The sequence below is a fragment of the Balaenoptera physalus genome, assembly GCF_965194825.1.
Source record: "Balaenoptera physalus genome assembly, chromosome: 7".
Lineage (NCBI taxonomy): Eukaryota > Metazoa > Chordata > Mammalia > Artiodactyla > Balaenopteridae > Balaenoptera > Balaenoptera physalus.
In genome coordinates, this window is record NC_138886.1 from 75,831,948 (window position 1) to 75,853,255 (window position 21,308).

Sequence of the window (21,308 nt, forward strand, 5' to 3'; positions counted from 1 at the left end):
AGGAAAAAGGTATTGCTGGTCCTGTGAACTTACCTATATAGTGTATAGTTGGGGAAACAAGGGAGAAGGGAGTCAGTCCTCTCTGAGAGGGAGTGGGTTGGAGGCAGATCAGGAAATTCTTCAAGCAGGTCCTGTTTTGGCCTAGAGGTGGTTATGGCTGTATCAGGAACTTTGCATATTCCTGACCTGATCTGCTTTATCCAATCCAGAAGGCAATCTTGTTTTCCTTATTTCCAAACCAGTATTGGGTACCTATTTTGTGCCAGGCACTGTGCTAGGAAGTATGGATTTGTGAACTTACAGTCTAGTCTAGATGCACACATACAATTAATTGTCTCTACAGAAGAGAAATGCACTCCAGGAAAAAATTAGTTGGCCTTCACGTGTATTATTGCCTTAGAATATGTCTGGAATTCTTTGCCCCGACCTCCCTTTTCACTTCACGGGACTAACTAGTACCCTGATTTCATGGTTGGGCTAAGTTGTTACTTGCTATGCAAGTCACTACTGAGCCCTTAGGAGGACTGCGCTTCCTAGTTGGGTGGGGCCACATGATCCGTCTTGGCCAATGAGAAGTGAGCAGAGTGATGCGTGCTATACAGGTGGACTGTTTGAATGCTAGTGCCAGGCCCTCAGTGCTCAATTTGTTCCTGTGTCTTAGCATCTACTGCCATTGGAGGTGATGGCTATCCTATCGCCTGGGTCTCTGGGTCACCCTGATTAGCAGAAGCCCCTGGTAAACTGCAGTGGACGTCTAGGGTTAGTAAGAAATAAACTTCTGTTGTTTTAATTCTCTGAGATTGTGGGTTGTTAATTACCACAGCATAACCCAGGTTGCTTGGTGATACGTTTGTTTGGGAAGGCCACCAGATTCCACTAAATAGGTTAGGCCTCTCATCTGTATGCTCCCTGCATACACTCTTTCATTTAAAAAAAAAATCATGCTTTATTACATGTTTAACTGGTTAGGCTATAAAAGGAGAGGAACCATACTTGTCTTGTTTATTACCATATCTCTAGGGCCTAGCACAATGATTAGCACAAACAAAATAAATACTTGTTGAAAGAATTAATAAGTGAATGAGTAAACAAATGAACTGGGGATTGTTGCATGGACTCATACGTTTTTGAAGAGACTCAATTCTTCATATAAATACTAAACAGCTTAAAGTCCTGGGAGCCTGTCAATAACTTCACAGCATTTTGCTCCTCCCTCACCGCCCCCCCCCCACCAACTGCTGTCCCTTGGTTTTAAACAAGCTGAAGGTCAAATAATTCTAACTCCAATAGGACAAATTATAGTTCCCAAAGGAATCAGTTTTGCATGACCTATTTGGTGGGAACACAGTTTTCCCTTCACTGACCCAGAATTTGCTCCATTGCCTTCACCTACATTGGAGGAAATACTGTTCCTGCAGGATGTCGCCTTTGGGCCTCCAGTTAGACCATGAGCCTCTGATATGGACAGTGGCCCACAGACTCCGGACCAATACACGTCTCTTGAAAACATCTTTGATGAGGTGACTCCCCTCCCTGCACGAACGCGACAATTAACTAAAGTAGGTAAAATTGTGTCTTGGGAAGATAATGAGGTTTAGTTCCCTGCCTGTATAATTTTGGCTGTGTGTGTCTGGTGTCCCGGCTTGGATCTCATCCAGCTCACCCAGGGGAAACATAGCTGGTATACTCTGTCGTGCTTTAATGAAGCGCCTGCCTGTGTTAAGAAAATATCAAAGTTGCTCCAGCTTTAAAAGAAGTTAAATTTCAGCAGCTGCAATTTGGGGCGGCATTATGGGGAACTAATGACAAGAGCACAAGAACCAGTGCTGTTGTATGTCACGTGTACCCCTGAGCCCTGAGTCTTGGCACATCTATTTTATACGTGATCCCTGCATTTAATCTAGGACATGGGAGGCACAGGAGAGAGGCAAGCCAGAAGGTCCTTCCACACTGGCTCGTGGTCAAGAGGCCTGTGTTCCTTGAGGAGACTAGACAGGCTGGGACGTGATGCAGCAAATGCCAAGTCGCCCCTGCCAGTCACTTCCAGCCCCCTCTCACCTGTTCCTCTGCTGGCCTCCAGTTGACTTGACAGTCTATTTTGCCTTGGGTATAAACTTATTTCCATCTCTCCCTCTAAAGCCTGCTGAGCATTTATGTGCAGAGGCACTGGCTCTGTGGCTGAAGCAACGGCCCATGCTCACTGCCACCTCTTTTGTTATGCTTGCTTCCAGTACATTCATCTTGTTGCTAGTTTTTGTTTCCCTGTTTGTGATTGCCTGTGTTCTGCCATTGTATGACCACTCATCCTAACTTTCCAGTGACAAGGACAGTTTCCTTTGGACAATTAGGGGCAAATAAATACAAATAGCATGATTTATAGACCAAAGTGCCCAGTGGGGAAAAACAAACTCTATAACCTCTGTAATGTTAATCTAGAGATACAGACACTCACAAAGTCAGGAAATGCAGAAGGTAAGTTGTCCTTTGCAATGCTGTTTGCCTTCGCCTTGGAAGGACAATTCTATGTTATACTGAAGAACTTACAATAAAGCTGTGTCAACACGATAGCTAATCCATTTTGGCACATCTGCAGTGGGTGTGCCCATCTGGTGAAAGCATGATGATAAGGAAGGATGTCAGTTCAAGCCCTAGGTAGCCCTGTGTGTTTCCATAGATCCTACGGCCAGAGACAGCGGCTTCATCCTGGATTTTATTGTTCAGAAAGGAGCCAGGGCAGGGGTGGATATATGAGGAAATAAATTAGTATAGGTGTATTAAGACAGTGCAGACAGTGTGCTTAAGAAATCCAAGCCATATGCCTGGTCAGTATCCTTTGGTTATATCTCAAATCCAATTTTTTGGATTCAGTTGATTGGAGGCTTCTGTTCAGAGTTTATTTGTGGTTCTGAAACTGATCCCGTTGAACCACTCAGTCAGCAATTCAATCCTTTTGTAAGCCAATGGAGAGCAAAGGGCTAGTGTGTCTTATTTATCTTTTTTTTTTTTTTTTCCCAGTCCTTAGAAGGAAGCTGGGCACGTAGGCACTCTGTGTTTGTTGAAATTACTGAGCTACTGTATGGAGGAGGAGGACTAATACATAGTGAGCACCTACTGGGTACCTGGCATGCTCGGCACTGATAATACAGTGATGAATAGAACCATCTTTGCCTCAGGAATTCATATTCAAGTCCTTCCTCATGAATAATGGATGTAGAAGATGATCTGGAAAATGTAGCACTGACCTCAGGTGCTCTAAGGTCAGCTTTGGAATTGCCCAAGTTCATGATTAATGACTTTAAGGAGGTTTGTGGTACCTTTTTGGCCATCTCTTGTTCTGCACATATCCTTAATCTGCTTGGAGAATGGAGAGTGTAGGCCTCTAGCATGGACTTAGATATGGCATGGAAACCTGAAGCCTACATCTCATTTTTTCTTCACTTGGTTGATAGATGGCTCAGGTTGGATCAGAGCAAAAAAAACTCATTGACCAAGCTGGTCCCTCTTCAAGAAGTGCTGATCCCCTGCATTGGGGTTGATGGCCGGGAGCATCTCACGAACACACCATGGATCGTGCATGTGTTCAATAGTTCATTGTTCAATAGCTCTCATGTCTAACTCTGTAACCTTAGTGAAAACAAGGCTATAATAGAAAGCACCTGGGAAGCTCTGACTGATCCCTCCTCGTGCTCCCCCTAGCGTCTGTACACCCCTTTCCCATAGAAGTTATTACTGTAGAGCAGTCATTTGTTGCTGTCTTCTTCACTTGGCTGTGAGCTCCTTGAGGATCCAGACTGCTGTATGTATAATTGGCCCAGAATCAACCTGCACAGGGAGCTCAGAGCCATGATGCTAACGGCTGAAGCTTTCCTTGGGAGAAGCAAAGCAGTTAAAACCTCTGACTTCCACTTCCTCTTTTTAGGTTGCTCCAAGTTTAAAGGACATCTCTATTTTGGTCACATCTTCTTTGCTGCTAATTTGCTGAGATAGGCCCAGGAGTCCTCTTTACCCTACCCTTTTGAAAAAGTCAAACAGGAGCCAGAGTGGGTCCTGGGAAAATCATGCAGGAAGAGAGAGAGGTTAACGCAGGGCCACTTGTTGCAGTGGCAGGAGTACCAGTCACATTGAATGTAATGTGAATGGTGCGCCTTGGAGCTGCTTCTGTGAACACTTGCCTCCTCCCTCCTCAGTGGTCACTCCTGTGCAAAGGGGCAGCCAGTTCTCCAGGATAAGAGAGAGTATGGGGATGTCGAACCACAGCCTTGGCAGTGTTTGCGCCATCCTGCAGTGTATTGGAGCAATGACTATGCCTCAGGGCTCTGCAGTGAGGACAGTCAGCAGGAAGAACACAATCGTAGCCACGCTTTACCATCACTGATAGTCATTGTCTTACTCTCTTATTTGTCTCATTATCAGCAGCTTTAGGCACCCAGCACATGGTAGATATTCAACAGGTGATGGGTGGGACTCACTGGATGACTGCAGCTCGCCCTCCAGAACTCCTCTTACATAATTATGCACAGTAAGAATCATCAGTGAGGTAAGAAGGCTTGAGGATATGTGCAGATATTTGCTGCCCACTGATGGGCTGGGTTTGCTGCTTTTGCTCTCACATATCCCATTTTGAGCATTTTAAAAAGAGCATAAACTTTAGAGTCATTTTCAGATTCTGGCTTTCCTATTTATTACATGCATGATCTTGCACAAGTTCTGAGCCACATTTTCCTCATCTGGAAAATGGGGATAATATTACCTAGCCTAGGTGCTCAGTAGTTATTATTATGCTTATTATTTTCCTCAAAACATGGATCTTTGCCTCCTATGTGTCCAACACCTAGTTATCCTTTCCCACCATGTTCGATTTCTTTCCCACAGACTTTTGGTATGACCGTGGTGTGCCACTGAATTTCTAGTATTCATCCTGACATTCTGGATCTATATGGTAGCCACTAACCAGATATAGATATTTAAAATTTAAATTAATTAAATCTAATTAAGAATTTATTTTCTCAGTAGCACTGTAGCCACACGTGGTTAGTGGCTACCATATTGGACAGCACAGCTATAAAATATTCCATCACTGCAGAAAGTTCTGTAGTTCTGTGCTGCCCTAGATCTTGTTATCTCTGACATCTGGACTGTCACAGATTGAGTCCCCCAGGAGAGAGAGACTCTGAGGCAGAGATTTACATTCAGGAAATTGATTTGTAGGGGGAGTAGTCTTGGGAACAAATCTGGAAGGGAGTGAGGGAAGTAAGATTAGGCAAAGGGAGAGATTGAACTGTGAAGCAGTCACAAAAGAGGCTTCAGTAAGTCCCAGGGGGACCTTTGAATCTGGGATGGCTCTTCAGAAATTTCTGGAATTGAGGCAAGGGGGCCAGATCTCTGTACCCCTCCTCCAACAATCACCGGATATTGGCTGCCCCACTCTTCTCCTGAAGAAGGGGCATATACTTGAGGGAAGCAGCTTTCTTCTAATAAGGGGGAATCGCAGGGAAGGACACAGGACTCGGCTGTGAGCTGTCAGATGCCAACAGTACTAGCAGCTGAGGAATAAATGCCTCCATCCTGAAGGAGCAGTGGTGTAGCTCACCAGTGTCCCCTGCATGGGCCCATTGGAGCTTTGATGTGCTGTCACATCTCAGCCTCCTGATACCCGAAGATCTTGTGCTCAGGACTTCTGCCTCATCAACTGTTTTCTGTGGTTGTTCCTGCTCAATGTAACACAACTGATGGGCCATAAATGAGAGAGTTTTTCTGAGACTCAACATTTCTTCTATCTTTCAACTGACGGTACTAATTAAAGCCCAAAGCAAGTGGTGTTGGAGCCATATATATGTTATCCCTGTGGGTCTTATCTTCTCACCTTTAAAATGAAAACAAAAGATGGAGTGAATAGAACTAACTCTGCAGCTAGGCTAGCACTGGCATTTATCCTTTTGCAGTCCAATGTGGAATGCTGAGCACAATACTTGTCTTTGGATGATTTTGATTATAAGTAATAGAAATCAACTCAAGTTGATCTAAGCAAAAGGGACATTTACAAGAAGGATACTAGGGGATCTCATGGGATCCGAGGGCAACCCAGCTGGAATCACATCCATGCTCTTATTCCAACTATCGTCATGTTAGGTAGAACCACTTTTTCCCCCAATCAGCATGTTCCCACGTGGAAAGACTTCTGTTAGTGTAGGACTCCTGGCTACTTTCTACCCCCTCCCTCACTCCTCCTTGGGGAAGGATGACTTATCTAATTGGTGAATTTGGAAGAATAAACTGCGCATATTTGGCTCATCCTCTTCCTTCTTTTTGGGATCTGCTTGCTGAGAACATACACTCTGCTCTGCTCCTTCATCCCATATGTTTTAAGATGCCTGAAAGGTGCTTGTAGGGAAAACCTGTGGTGGTCCTTTTACTGTGACTGGAAGGGTAGGTCTGCTTAATCTGAGGTTATGAATTGGAAAACAACTTTGCCATATACCTAAAGCTGTGATCACTAAACTGTATCACAAATAAAGGGGGATATTTTGATTTCCACATGTATCCTGAGTCTTCTACTTGGTTCAGAACTCAGGCACGGAAGAGGGATCTTCGTATTGAGCCTTCTCCAACTCTATCACATCTCTCTTCTTTCCATTTTCTTCAGTTCAGCTCTTCCTGATTTTTCATTCACATGGAAGATGACTGTATTTGCATCCATCAGTTCTAAAGCCACTTGCAGCAACTGACTGGTGACCTTTCAGTCTCAATTCCAAATTCATAAGATGAGTATCTGATTGACTTAACTTTGGTTGGATGTCCATCTTTGGTTGAAAAAACTGGGCACAACTGAGGGAGGATAAGTTTACATATTATAGAAATGACTTTTCTGGGTGGCGAAGTAGTTGTCAGAAAGTGAGGTAGTTGTGACTGCCCAAAGCAGTCTTTTACACAACCATGGCAAGGGTCAGGTATTTTGGACCAATTAAATGTTTTCATTAAACTGATTAAAAAGTGACTTTTAAGTCTGTTCTTGTCATGTTGGTCTTCATGTTTCTGTTGCTATGAATGTATATTCTTTTTAAACTGAACTTTCAGCTCAGAGCTGTTTACATGCCTAACTCTAGAGGGAGCCCTGAGAATCATTTGATTAAATAATCTCTTTAATCTGTTTCCCCCAAAGGTCATACGCTATTGAAAGTTTTGCTGGGCCATTGTGTGCAAAGGAAAAGAAAAAGGGGGAAAAGTCAACATTTCATGGGACATAGGTCAAGCCAACAGGTAGTACATTGCCATCCAGAAAGATTTTCCTTTATTTAGAATCAGATATCACCAAACTTCATACAAATGGTAGCTTTCAATGGCATTTCAGACCATCAGATAATCTCTTACTCGGATTGTGATGCTCCATAATAAAATATATTGTCAAACCAGAGCATCCTCTATGCTTTTACTTCAGAGTAACTCTTATTTTCTAGAAACCCAGAGCCAGCTCAAAGTAGTTTCCTTTAACAATCGTTCAGGTCATCTGACCTGTCTCACACCAAAGGCAGGATATTGATGATGAGCCGCCCTGCTGATAAATTAATCTTCAATCAACATGTGTATATGTGTCTCCTAGAAGTCACCATTGATATTGCATGGTTTCTTTTATCGTAGAACTGAGGGGCAAGTGACATGTCAAGATGAAATCAATGTGAAATTGATGGGCTGAGAGGAATTTGGTCTTAAGGGCTTTGCAATGGTGTAACAATCAAGTTATTCTTTCCCCTGCCTTACTGAACCATTTTATTTTCAGTAGCAAATTCTCCACAGAAAATTCTATGTACGCTTCCAACATAATTCCTTTTTTTCAAGTGCTTTTAACTTCATCATTATATTTATTTCTGTTTTTATTATATTGATATGTGCTCACTTTATAAAGCTGATAAAATAAAAAATAAGAAAGATGAAAAATTATTCATAATCCTACTACTATAACATTTTAGACTGTTTCCTACTAGTTTATTTAGGCTTTCAAAAAAACAAAATTGAATTTATTTTGTATCTGTAGTTTTGTTTCTGCTTTTTGCCTAACTGCTATTATAGCAGGCATTAACTGTATTGTTATAACTACCCTTAACAACCATAATTTTTAATGACTGCTTAACCATTCTCCTTTTGTTGGATATTTTGTTTGGTTTCACTTTTTCATATTTATAAAAGGTTCCATAACTTATAGAACTGTATGGATGATACTACAATTTGTATATTAGTTATAAAAATTGTACATATGTATATATGTATTTTTTTTCCTTCAGATTAATTCCCAGAAGTGGAATTGGAATTACTAGGTCAATGTTTTTCTTTTAAATTAACTTATTTATTTTTGGCTGCATTGGGTCTTCATTGCCGTGTGCGGGCTTTCTCTAGTTGTGGTGAGCGGGGGCTACTCTTCACTGCAGTGTGCAGGCTTCTCATTGCAGTGGCTTCTCTTGTTACAGAGTGTGGGCTGTAGGCACGTGGGCTTCAGTAGTTGCGGCACACAGGTTTCAGTAGTTGTGGCTCGCGGGCTGTAGAGCTCAGGCTTAGTAGTTTTGGCACATGGGCTTAGTTGCTCCGCGGTATGTGGGATCTTCCTGGACCCGGGCTTGAACCCGTGTCCCCTGCATTGGCAGGCGGATTCTTAACCACTGCACCACCAGGGAAGTCCCATAGGCCGATGTTTTCTCCTTCAGATTAATTCCCAGAAGTGGAATTGGAATTACTAGGTCAATGTTTCTTTTTAATGTTCTATTCTTCTTGACTCAGGCCCAAAAAGATTTGCTGGATGCTTGAGAAAGATACACTTCCTTGGCCTGAGATTCCTTGGGACAAATCAAAACATGTTCTTTTCATTTCAGCGGTGATGATTATGTCCCTTTTTGCTTTGGACTGTTTTGAGATGCTTTCATTCTCCCCGCCCCCTACCGCCCAACACTCACAAAAACGCACACTATTCAATCATGAAAAATGGAAAGTTTCTGCTTATCTTGTCCTGGCTGAGAAAGAAATCTCCTAGCAATTTTGAACACTATAGTTGAAAGTGCAGGCGTTCTAAGTGATTTTAAGGTGTTTCTTTTTTCTTTTTCCTCAGGCATGCTGTACACATTTGCTGCTGAAATCAGTGACCTCAAATGCCTGTGGAGTTATAAACACATGGTGGGCACTTGTGGGATGGAGGAAATCACACTGGATTTGGAGTGGGAATATCTGGCTCAGGCCCTGGTGCTCTGCCACCTTTGTGTCTGTTTCAAACCACGTGAAATACTTTATTTGAAATCCATGGCCTCATTCAGTCCTTATGGTGACCCCCTGAGCTAGCTATTATCACTCCCATTACATGGCTGGGAGAGCCCAGGGTTAGCAGTGACACATGGCTACCCAATGATAGACTTTAGGAAGATCAGAATTCTGATCCCAAACATTTGCTGTTCCCATTGTCCCAGGCTGTTCTTGTTATCCATGTTTCATTGAACAAGTACTTAACCCCTCTGAGTCTTACTCTGTTCCTTTTAAATTGTAGATGATTTTATATATACCCCACAGGGCTTTTGTGATAATCAGGTGAGACAATTTAAACTGAGTGTGCTATTTAAAGTGGAATATGAGTGTTAGGAATTATGAGTATGCTAACGAAAAAGGTGACTAATGTTGTTGTTTCTCCCCCCCAGGGGATATTTACTTTATTTATTTACTTATTAATTTAATTTAATTTGGTTACCGAACCAAACTTGGGTCCACTTTCCCACGTGTAGTAAAGCCAATCTGCTGATACTGAGTTGTGGTGAAGGAAAGTGCAGCGTTTATTGCAGGCGCCAAGCAAGGAGTCCAGGGCAGTTAGTGCTTAAAAGGCCCAAACTCCTCAAAAGCTTTCAGGGAGAGGTTTTTAAAGACAGGGTGGGGGCGGGGGGTGGGTTGTGGGCTGTGTGGTCAGCTTGTGGACATTCTTCTGATTGGTTGGTGGTGAGGTAATTGGGAGCCAGCATCATCAACCTTCTGGTTCCAACTGCTCTAGGGTCTACGTGCTTGTGGGCAGCAGACAGTTAACTTCTTCCACGTGGTGGGGGGTTCAGTATCTGCAAAACAGCTCAAAGGACATGGCTCAGAATATTATCTATAGCCCTTGAGGAGGAACTAAAGTTCCTTGACTTTGTTTAATGGCTAAACTATTATTATTTTGTCTTGCTTGACTGTTTTCCTTTCTTTCTGCATTTTCTCACTTCTCTGATTCAATTTATTCTTTGGCGAAAGTTCTTCTACAGACAAAAGGCTGGCAGAGGACATGGGGGTAGTCCTGTTCCGGGAAGGCCCCATAGGGTCTTGCTCAGTTACAGTTCTATTTTTTTAATTGAAATATAGTTGATTTACAATGTTATATTAGTTTCAGGTGTACAGCAGAGTGATTCACTTGTACATATATATGTATATACATGTGTGTGTTCCTTTTCAGATTCTTTTCACTTATAGGTTATTACAAAATAGTGAGTATAGTTATAACGTTTACTTACATTGACGCAGATAGACTTCTAAAAAGTTTGAGATTTAATTTTTTAGTTCCATTTTACAAGTTTTCATTTTATCTGTTTTCTTTTTTAAACAAAAATTCCTCTAGTAAGTCCCAAGGAAATGAGATGCAAAAGCATTTAATAATTAAATGTTAAGGTACTGGATTTAAGCAAAGCAAGAAGTGAGTTCTTTTAATATAAGTTTCTCTGTCTCATCACTGTTGACATTTCTGGGTGGGATAATTCTTTGTTGAGGGGGCCTAGCCGGTATATTGTAGGATGTTTATCAACATTCCTGGCCTCTGCCCACTAGATGCCAGTGGCACCCCCATCCCAATTGTGACGATGACAGATATCTCCAGATATTGCCAAATGTCCCTTGGGGATGGGGTATGCAAGTTTGTTCCCATTTGAGAATTACTGCTTTAACAGAATGTCTGTCTCATGAGATGCAAATTTTATTCACTAGGATCTTGGTTTGAGTGTTTTTATTCCTTAATATGTCAAAAGTATAACGTAGGAGAGTTAATTCTGCGAAGGAAACTATCTTTCGCATTTGTTGCCTTGGTCTGTTCAAATTGTGCAGCTTTGTTACTAGACGAACATCACTGTTGTCCTGACTGCCCAAACAGTTTGCACTGACTGCCAATACCAAATCTGAACATGAGATTATAAAAATCAAGAAATAAAGAAAAATAAATATCCACACAATTATAATGAGAAGGCTGTTCTAGGGATAACAGCTCCTGTAAAATTTCCCATTTCGATTACCATTTTGGTCTCAAGAATGGATTTGTGTTGTGCCATTTTCAGCTCTTGTTACCATCATTGTCATAACGGGGAATGAGCCAAATTGCAATGCGGGGATAATCTGTTGCTTGCAATAGTGTGGGGCCCTGCTCTGACCTTCTTTTATTCCAGAGTGACGGAGAGGCACAATTGCTGACTGGGGAAGATGAAGCACTCTGGAGAGATCAAAGGCCACTGAGGCCTGAGGGGCATACAGTTTAGCGCCGGGGGTTCTATTTAGCAGTCTAAATTGCAGCTGGTCCATCTGTCCAGAGAGCATTATGGCACATAGGTATGCGACATCACGAAGCTTAGCAGAAGGGAATCCTCATCAAAGGAAAGAGGAGACTAGGAAGAGATCTAGTATTTCTTAATACCTACTACGTGCCACTGGGCTAAAAACTTTACATGTGTTGGTCCACATAATCTTCACACCAAACGTATGATGTAAGTATTGGTATATCCAGTTTTTTACTCCAGGAAGTAAAGTAACATGTCTAAGATCAGGTAGAGCTTGGAAGTTCACATCATGGCTTTAAAGTCTCTAGTTTTGCTAAATTTGAGCACTTCCAGCTAATGACCTAATATTACTGAGTTTTCAGGTCTGCTCTTAGCTCACAGGAGGCTCAGTTGTTCTTATTTTCCTGCTTTAGATTCCAAGAGATTTATAACCTAACACCAAGTTCCTCTTTGGACTCTAGTTAAAATTAGAATGGGTCTCTCATCCTTCTAACCCAGTGGGCTTGGAGCAAAACATCTGGCTACACTGATCTTCCCATTCTCTGAACTTCCCATTCACTTACTCTGTGCTATTCTTTTTCTAAATCCATCAGGTTCTACTTAGCCCTCTCATTTGGCTAATTTTGCAGGTGTGCCCATTTTCTCAACAGATTATAAGCTCTTTAAGGGTAGAAGCAATACCTCATACTTGGGAGGCAGCATAGCATACTGGTTTAGAACGTGGACTCTGAAGGTTAGACCTCCTGGGTTCAAATACCAGCTCTTCCACTGTATCAGCCAGGATAGGCTGGAGTATGTGCCATTAACAGACAACCCTCAACTGTGCGGAGGCTTGACATACCCAGCAAAGGTGTGTTTTTTGCTCATGCTAAATGTCCTACTCAGGTTGGCAGGAGGCCTATAATCATCATAGTCACTCAGAAGCCTAGGCTGATGGAGGCTCCATTCCAATACCTACTCAGTGATCATCAAGCCAGGGCAAAGAGAGCCTGGTGGATCAAACACTGGCTCTTAGAGATTCTACCCAAGTGCAGTTCTATCATGGGCCTCCGAGGAGAACAGAGATATTTACAACTGGCTCTTAAGTCTTCCGTAATTTCTTGCTAGCTGTGTAACTTGAGGCACATTGCTTAACCTCTTTGTGCCTCAGTTTCCTTTTCTTTAAAATGAGATAACAGTAGTACTTACCAATTGTGAGAATTAAATGTGATGATATATGTAAAGGGCTTATCATTGCGCCCAGCTCATTGCTAATGCCATAGGAGTGTTAGCTGGTGCTACTTGTAAATACTTAAAGTCTAAGCTACTTGCTTGATTCTTTTTATTCACATCTCTACCTGGAAATTGAAACTTCTGAAGGTACCAGCATTGGCATGCTTCAGGGATGACATCTTGATAGAATTACTTTCTGATCTTCCTTCATGTCTTATTCATGTAGGGACAGAAATTTCAGCTAGTGGTTGTGCTGTTCTCTTGCCTTATAGCTTAGCTTTCTTCTAAAAACTCGATTGTACTACAAAGGCTAGGCCATCACTTTTCCACTGCAGCACTTACCCCGCCTTCTGCAGAAAATGGCATTCTAAACAACTGTTGATAATTCAAAAGAAAGGAATACACATCTGTTAGCTATTCATTGTGTCCATAATCACCTCGAGAAAATAAACCTCACCATGAGGGCCACATTAAATATCTGCCGAGGTTTGGTTTAGAGATTTTTATTCTCGTTTTCTGGGTAGACTCCCCTGAATAACTTATCACATCCTTAGCACTATTGGGAAGGAGTTCTCTAGTGGCTCAAATTGCTGTGCTCAGCATTGCTTTGCAGGGAGGTGGGGGCAGGGGGGGAAACATAGGGTTCCAGCTGCAGAGGCCTGACATTACTTTCAGACTTTCTATCAGAAAGTATTCTACTCAAACTGAGCACTAGTTAGAAAAAGAAAAGAAAAAAAAAAACTTTTAAAAAAGCTGCCTAGAATAATAAAAAATGGTCTCTATTCTAATAGAATAGAAATGTGGTTTGGCATCCACAAGGGAGTGGATAAGATGCAGTGTAACCAGAAAAATGCAGCCCCATCGTGTGATCTAAGAAGTGTTCTTTTGAATAGTTAGTTGCTCAGATATTTGGTTTAGCTCACCCACCAGGGGGCCTCAGTGAATTTTTTTTTCCCTCTCTCTCCATGAAGGATGGTAAATAGCATTTTGATCCATTGGGTAAGTGTCTATTTACATGGTGTGTCCAGCTTTGTCTTTCTAAGCACACAGAGCCTCCATCCAGTCTGTCTAGGGCTCTGCCAAGCCCAGGAGAACCAGGGGATGCACCTGGTGATTTGTGCCCCCATGCCCTGCCTTGAGCTAAACCGTAACCCGATTCAGCTGGTGGTTTTTTCTATATTGTGCTTCTAATTTCTCTGGGATGTTGCCTCTCTGTTCACTTTTCTTTCAGTCATCTTTTGTAACCTTTCCTCTCTCACCATTTCTCTTGATCTCTACTGGTCTAGCTTGGATCTCATATTTTGCTTGAGTGTCATTCAGCTCAGCAGGCTGGGTATTATTTTGTTCTGTTTCTTGATGAAGGAAAATAAGGTAAGACTAAACCAGAAGAAGGTGTGGGTATCTCAGAGTAGCTTCTGTGGATGGCACTTTCCAAGTCCTATAATGATGAGGTGGATCTGGGCTGCAAGTTAGGACTAACTAGTGGGTTAAGTCACCCACTGACTGAGGTTTGACAGTGTTGCCAGCCTTGGTGCTACCTGTAACATATCAACTCAGCGAAGTATTTACCATTATAATGCCCACTTAACAGATGTGGAAAAGGAAACTTGAAGAAGCTGAAGGATTGCCAAGGTCACACAGATATGACTCCAGGAAGTCTGATTCTGAAGCCTGTGATAAAATGGATATTTGTGTCCCCTACAAAATTCTTATGTTGAAACCTAATCCCCACTGTGAGGGTATTTGGAAGTGGGGCCTTTGGGAGGTGATTAGGTCATGAAGGCGGAGCCCTCATGAGTGGGATTAGTGCCCTTATAAAAGAGACCTGAGAATGCTCTTTTGCCCCTTTCGTCATGTGAGGGCACAGTGAAAAGATGGCCGTTTATGAACCAGGAAGCAGGCTCTCACCAGACACGGAATGTCCAGACACCTTGATCTTGGACTTCCCAGCCTCCAGAACTTTGAGAAATAACTTTATGTTGTTTATAAGCTACCCAGCTTATGGTACTTTCTTATATCAACTCCAACAGCCTAAGACAGAGCCCAAGCGCTAAACCGCTATGTGAGACTTTAACCTCTTTGGATCTCAGTGTCTTCCTATGTAAAATGAAAGAATTTATTAAAATTGGGATTTTTCAACCTCAGCACTACTGATAGTTTGGGTTGGATAATTCTTTGTTTTGGGGTTTGCCTTGTATATAGTTAGATGTTTAGTAATATTCTTGGCTTGTACCTACCAGATGCCAACAACTCCTCCCCATCCCTTGCCCAGTTATGACAAAGAAAAATGTCTCCAGTCTTTGCCAAATGTCCTAGCCAAGGCAGGGTGTGGGGTGGTGCAAAATTGTCCCTGGCTGAGAACCCCTGGCCTAAATAATTTCCATGGTACTTTCTAGAATTAATAGTCTATAGTTCAATGTGTGCTTCTCTGGTTTCCTTTTCTTAGTTCTTCTCCTACTTTTTTATTCCTTCACTTTGCTTAGTTTATCCTTCTGTAAATTAGAGACGATGAAAGTGCCCATCTTCACATACAGTTGTTTTGAGGATAAAATGAAGTAATGGTACCAGATCCTAAGGACGGTCTTTGGCACATGTAAGTGCTCAGTAAAAACCATCTGTGTTGTTGTTAAAATTCTCATCCCTGTGAGCAGATTAACCATATCCCCATCTCATCTGAGACAAGCTCTGTCCCAGCTCACTGTGAGAGGAGAGGAGAAAGGAACACAGCCACTCTGGAGACCCTAAAGGAAGCCCTTCTCTTTTCTCTTGGCCTGCAGCCCATTTGTAATATTGCAGGCTAGAGGTTCTTGTGGTTTTGGGGAAATTAGAACAGACTTTAACCATAGTCAATTACTTGATGCAAATCACTTTCCTTTCAGTCAGACTTAGGGAATGACATATCTCAAATGACAAACCCTGCTATTTGTCATCTTCACTAAGAAAAACCCTCAGCTGCTTTCCAACTGCAAATTCTGAAGAGAGGCTGATAGGTTTCCCTCGTTTAAATATAGCATAGATGCATTTTTAAGAACCCATTCTATCTGAAGGGAATGGAATTGACAGACCTGGACCTTGAATGCTCATTTGATATACTAATGCTCTATGGAGCTTGGCAAGGCTGTTTTTTAACCCACCCTGGAGCATTTTCTGTTTCCTTCCTTGGTTCTATTTTAGACTCTTACTTTATATACTACCTGCAACCAAGGCCAGTGATTACCTTCCCAGAGAGAAAAGTAAGCATATTTTTCTTCTGCAAAGTTTTAAGATCCTTCTCCCTTCCCAACTGCATATCCAGGCATATGCAATGTCCCCATTTGCTTTGAATACGTTTGTAGCTTTGCATTCTACTCGTCTTCCATACTACAACCGTTGGGTCAGCTGTCTCTTTAGCCAACATCTTTTTGGTGAATGAGGCCTTGTGAGGGGTTGGGCTGGGCCAGAAGTCTCTCCTTTGAGTTCCTTGTTTCACTTGCATGTTTACTTGTTGAGGCACCATCTTGGCCTTCAGGAAACAGCACCATGCATCTTCTACCTCTCTTGCAATATCTTGGCATCTTCTATCCTTTCCAGTTTCTGTTCTGTCCTTTTCATTAGGCTCTTTATTTCCTTCTCACTCTTCTATGAACTCCATTCACCATCCACAGGAAGAAGAGGCAAAAGAAGTATGTTTCCTATTGCCCTCTTGTCCAGAGATAAGTCCTAGACAAAGGCACTTTTCCCAAGGATTTACTCCATAGACGATCATTGGATCTTGTCATGGAATTAAGATTGAATATTGGGGGGTATATCAAGTGTGCTGGGTTAAACATTAGTAATTTTTAAAAATTAGAGCATTTCTCAAACTTTTGAACATGATCATATGAATTGTGAATTTCTACGAAGAAAGATAACATACAAGTTTCTCAAACTTATATGATTGCATAGCCCTCATTTTTACAGTGGAGCATCTTACAGTTTTCTGTGCAACACATTTTGGGAAGCACTGTTCTAGGATATTTTACTTGTATTCTAAATGCTCCTTGGAGTTCTATATTTTTGATATTTTAAAACTAAAATTTTCTTGCTTTGGAATCAAACAATGGATCTTCTGATGGCTAGAAAGAGCATGAATTTACAAAAACACAAAAAACATAACCTAGGTAGCATTCTGTCTTGAAAATTATTAAAACACACAATGCTTTGTGTTACTGATGTAATACACAAGGTGAACTCAGTGGGAATACACCCATGGAAAACATTTTACTTCCTTAATCACGACTTTAAAAAAACAAGAGCAGTGCTGACTTGCCCACCTCTATGTCTTATGTATACCCCATAGCTTTCCAGGCACTTTCAGTTAGAAAATACAGTAGTAGTAGTTCCCCCTTACCTGTAGTTTTGCTCTCTGTGGTTTCAGTTACCTGTGGTCAACTGCCATCCAAAAATATTAAATGGGAAATTCCAGAAATAAACAGCTCATAAGTTTTAAATTGTGTGACATTCTGAGGAGTGTGATGAACTCTCCCTCAATCCTGGTCCATCCTGCCCAGGACGTGAATCATCCCTTTGTCCAGCGCATCCTGCACATTATTCACTTATTCACTTGGTTATCAGATTGACTGTCATGGTACCCCAGTTCTTGTGTTCAAGTAACTCTTATTTTACTTAATAATGGCCCCAAAGTGCAAGAGTAGTGATGCCGGCAATTTGGATATTCTCTTACTGTGCCTATAAATTAAACCTTACCATTGGTATGTATGTATAGGAAAAAACATAGTATATATAGGGTTTGGTACTATCTGCAGTCTCAAGCATCCATTGAGGGTCTTGGAAGGTATCCTCTGTGGAGAAGGAAAGATTGCTGTACTGTCATTTTGGGGAATTAAGATTATGTATATATATATTTTTGTCTGATTCAGGGCAGTGTAAACCACAAGTTCAATCTCACATCCAGTTCAACCTTCTCCCTTCTCTCTAGCAGGCTTGAGTGGTGGCTTGGGGACTTGTAATGGGGCATGTGGCATGATTATTCTCCCTTACTATCTCCTGTTCTTTTATTTTGCTTGTGTATCCTTCTAAGTCTTGTAGGTGTGGAGGAAGGAGAAAGAAGTCTAGAGATAAAAAGACAAAGGTCTTTTGCTTTGTCTTATTGCTGCTTGCATCTTTCTTGTAACTATTTATGTTTTCCATGATGGGTGTCTAAATGCTGGCTTTTTTTTCTGTCTTGGGCATTGATGGATATTTTGGAGGCTGACTGGACCACCATATTGCACCCAGTAAGGGCAGTGCGCTTTCTAGCTGATTTCCTGTATCTACTCCTACTGCTGGCTAGAGTACTTACAAGGTGGCCCATTTATCTTCCAAGGCATCCACTTAGTTCTCAAGAAATTGATGCATCCTTACTGGGCAATCTGTCTTTGCTATGCCATCACAGGCTGCTCCAGCCTGACTCCTACCTTTGGAATTCTCCAGATGAGAGGAAGATCCAGTGTTTATGATTGTGTATGTGAAATTTCAGTGGACACATGTCAAACCCTCCTGAAAACTCCTTTTATGCCCTTTCACTTGGGTGAGTGCACTGGTTTAGTTCTACAAGTATCTGCAGCTCAACAAACATCTAGGTGAAGTGAGTAATGCCAGCCTTCTTTCACACAGGACTATCACTCTGGATACATTTTTGGACACTTCTCTATTAATTTTTCAGGGGGAGGCATTATTTATCCTCCCCAAACAGAGGAGGGAAAAACAATCCATAGCACTTTTCACCTCAGAAAAATCTCCTACCAATTCTCTTCTATCACCTTTTGGAATTTCTAGTTTTCCTTATTGAGGCTATTAGGTAGGTGATGGGAATTAATAATCACTGGGCTAGTTCTTTTTCTTATCATGGATGAAGCTAGCATTCTTTTTTTTTCCTTTAGGGAGTGATGAGGTATGAATCTTTATTACTTTTATTTTTAGTATAGTTTATTTTGTTGCAAGCTTACATAATTTAAATTTCAAAAGTGGTTATATATAATAATCAGCTCACAAAATTCCTGCAAGTTTAACAATTGGCTCTTGTGAGCCAGTGTAAGCTGGCTTCAGCACACCACTGCCAAAGTGATTTTTTAAATTAATTAATTTTTATTGGAGCATAGTTGATTTACCATGTTATGTTATTTTCTGCTGTACAGCGAAGTGAGTCAGTTATACCTTCACATACATCCACTCTTTTTTAGATTCTTTTCCCATATAGGTCATTACAGAATACTGAATAGGTTCCCTGTGCTATACAGTAGGCTCTTATTAGTTATTTATTTTATATATAGTAGTGTGTGAAACTAGCATTTTTCCTTGGTGTTACTTATCATCTATTGAATTGCAGTAGACAACAGGAAAAGACTGATTTAGTTCCTAAATGCAAATATTCTTCATAATATTTTCTTTTGTTGGTATTAAATAATTTCTAAAACAATGTCCATTGTTATCAGTTCATCTTCCCAGGAGTGGCACAGCTAGGTCAAAGGGCATCAAGGACTTCCCAGCTCTTGCCACTTTATGGCTGAAGCCCAGAGTAAATTACAGCTAAGTGTTTAGAATTATTAAACTTTTGAATAATACCACAGTATACATGCACAGGAGTTAGAATAGTAATCACTTAGTGGATTTTATATTTAATTTCAGTAAATGAAATGGTCTAATTAGACAATTCTAGCTAATCATTTTTAATTTTAGCTACCTAGAGCTGTATCCTCTTACTAATTCTGTGACCTGGCTGGGCTGGTTTCCCATACATTCTCTCTCTCTCTCTCTCTCCCTCTCCCCTCTCTTCTGTTTTCCCCTGCCTGTTGTTTGCTTAGTCTCAAGTCTCCAATAGTGTCATTTCCTGCTGGCTTCTCCAGCTGTGAGTCACTCCCTTCCCTCCCCTCCCCCTACTCCCCAGCTGTCTCTATGGGCAACATCAAACTGCTGATTTTAACACATTTGGTTAGCATTTAGCTGGGGCCAGGAACTCTGGGTTAACTTCTAAAATGTGTTTATGATGCAAAGATATATTTTGTTCTTAATTAAGCCTTTCACTAAGGGGAAGAATAAAAGGGCATAGAGGTTTGAGATTTTAAATAGCTGGTATCCCAGAAAAGGGCAAAAAAGAGTCAAATAAGTAATACAAGAATTCAAAGGAACCGGAAGGCCATATCTCTGTTTCTCAAGAGCTGGGGGCTAACATTGTCTTGCCTTCACTCAGGCTGGGCTGTCTACTGGGAACGCAGCAGAAGTACCTGTTAGACAGGGACCCCTGAAGTGGACAACACAAGAAACTCCTTTATGAAGGCACTGATTTTCAAGTGTTCCAGTATCCTGGAGGTATGTTGTCATTTTTGAAGCATTCACTACATGCGAAGGCAAGAAAGAGACCCTTTGTTTGCTCTATTTAAGGAGGAAAATTGAGATGCAGCTGGGAGAGGCAGGAAGCATTCCGTCAGCAAGATAGCAAGGAGAATTTATATTACATGGCAGCTTGCGAATGTGTTTGCTTTAAGACAGACACAGTGCTGCTGTAAGCAAGGCAGGATGTAAATGATTTTTTAAAATACAACTGTTAGCTCAGATTTTGACTCGAGATGGTGGCCCATGAACCTTGGTATTCAGTAAAAGTATTCTGAATGAATGGGGAAGGCTCTAGTCCAAAGCTTGATACAGAGTAAGCCTTCAGTACAGTTCGCTGACTTTCTTGCTTGCTATTTTAAAGAACCCGTCTGACCATACTCCCTACTCACCTTCCTTGTTATAATCATCTCTCAACCTCCAGGCCCCTCTACTCATTCACAGAGGATTTGTGCTATCTTCCTCTTCACCCCTACTTCTGATATTACTTTTGGGAAGTTTCTCATTCATGTGGCTGATTTATCAATCCAGTCCTCTGGCTGATTAGTTGCATGAACGCTGCTTCTAGCTAAGGCCAACCTCTCCTCTCTCCCCAGCACTGGATCCTTCCTCCATCTACTCATGGAAATGACTCTTACAGTTATCTCTTCTTTTCTGCATTCAAACTGTGTCCACTTACCACTGGATTATTCCTGTCGGTTGGTATATTTCTCATCTTAATTACATCAGACATAATATTAAAATAAATATTTTTCATTCTAAAATAAGGCCCCTGTCTTGACTTAACACTTCCCTTAGCTATCACCCCATTTCTCTGCTCCCCTTATAGCAAAATGCCGCATTTACTTCTTTATGTCCTCACTTCTCTGGGTCTTTGTAGCCATTCCAATCAGGCTTTCATGCCCTCTACTTCATTAATTACTAATACTGATTTTTCCAAGGTTACCGAGAATCTCCATGTTGCCAGACTCACTGATGACTTCTCTCTCCCTGCTGGAACTGGTCGTTCTTGCTGAGCTTCTTAGAAAAATTTGACATAGTTTATGATGCCCTTATCTTTGCAATATTTCCTTCACTTAGAAACAGAATCACCATACTCACTGGTCTTCCTGCTCAGTCACCTTTGCTGGCTCCTCCTTCATTCCCCCTCCCCAGGTTTATTGAGATATAGTTGACAAATAACATTGTGCAAACTTAGGGGGTACAATGTAATGATTT

General features: G+C 41.5%; 1 long non-coding RNA gene across 1 annotated transcript in view; it reads left to right on the top strand.

Annotated features, from left to right (window-relative positions):
- Positions 1–909: 909 nt before the first annotated feature.
- Positions 910–21,308, top strand: part of LOC309663589 — a 63,195-nt gene continuing 42,796 nt past the window's right edge. The window contains exon 1 of the long non-coding RNA XR_014265359.1: positions 910–20,069. This is a non-coding gene — a long non-coding RNA (uncharacterized lncRNA). The remainder of the gene's footprint in view (positions 20,070–21,308) is intronic.